This window comes from Leopardus geoffroyi, chromosome D4, assembly GCF_018350155.1.
Source record: "Leopardus geoffroyi isolate Oge1 chromosome D4, O.geoffroyi_Oge1_pat1.0, whole genome shotgun sequence".
Taxonomy (NCBI): domain Eukaryota; kingdom Metazoa; phylum Chordata; class Mammalia; order Carnivora; family Felidae; genus Leopardus; species Leopardus geoffroyi.
In genome coordinates, this window is record NC_059342.1 from 21407512 (window position 1) to 21408640 (window position 1129).

The 1129-nt window shown below is 45.2% G+C and overlaps 1 non-coding gene across 1 annotated transcript; it reads right to left on the reverse strand.

The window, feature by feature from the left end:
* Positions 1–231: 231 nt before the first annotated feature.
* On the reverse strand, positions 232–337 carry LOC123593941. The gene has a single exon (XR_006710616.1). It is a non-coding gene; the product is annotated as a U6 spliceosomal RNA (small nuclear RNA).
* Positions 338–1129: the final 792 nt, after the last annotated feature.

Consider the following 1129-nt stretch of genomic DNA (forward strand, 5'->3'; position numbering starts at 1 on the left):
GAAAGTTGGACGATGGTTCTTTTTTTTTTTTATGAATATAATTTATTGTCAAATTGGCTTACATACAACACCCAGTGCTCATCCCAACAGGTGCCCTCCTCAATGCCCATCACCCATTTTCCCCTCTCCCTCCCTCACCCCCCATCCACCCTTAGTCTGTTCTCTGTATTTAATAGTCTCTTGTGGTTTGCCTCCCTCCCTCTCTGTTTGTATCTATTTTTTTTTTTTTTCAAAAATATGGAACGCTTCACGAATTTATGTGTCATCCTTGTGCCGGGGCCATGCTAATCTTCTCTGTATCATCCCAATTTAGTGTAGGAGCTACCGAAGCGAGCACTGGACAAGGGTTCTTAAGCTTAATATACAAAAAAATCGCCTGAGGAGCTAATACTGAAACTTTTCTTGAGAGTGAGGAAGGAGATGTGACAAAATATCCAATTTAGAATAAAGTTTAGTCTGATCAAAAAAAAAAAAAAAATTAAACTGTTCCTTTAGGTAGTGTTCAGTGTAAAAATTGCTTGGGTCTGCTCTCCCCTTATTTTCCTTCCTCGGATGGCATATGGGTATATGAGGGGGCTGAGGTGTCTCTGTGGTAGCAGGTGCAGGGGCCTCTGTGCTTTTCTGCTTGTGGAGTGTCCACTGCTTTCAGACCCTTGTTCTCTACCATGCCTGTCACCCAGGCCTGTGGCCAGGACACCCAGTTCTACCTTCTACTGTTATGTCACTATGTCCCAACACGGCAGGTGCCTATCAGTCTGGCTCGCTCTCAACTCAGATGCCCACATGCCATGGAGACTGAAGGGGATCAGAGGTGCCAACCCAGAGCACCCTCTCTCTAGCCACATGGTGTGCTTTCTTAATTAAGCCGAGTGGCTGTATGTTGGTGTGGGGTTCTCTGCACAGTCACCTCCTTCTTGACTCCCAAGTGGAGAAAAAGAGGCAAGAGTCCCTTCTCTTCAAGGTTTCTTTCCTTATATAGGGCCATCACCCTCGCTGAGTAAAAGTCTGGGAGGGGGACATCAAGAGACACAGGACCGAACGCTTGAATCTGGTTTCTTTCTTCCTCTTTTGCTCCCTATAAATCCTGAAGCTGGAAATAGGGAAGTTTTTGTTTTTCTTTGCCTACATT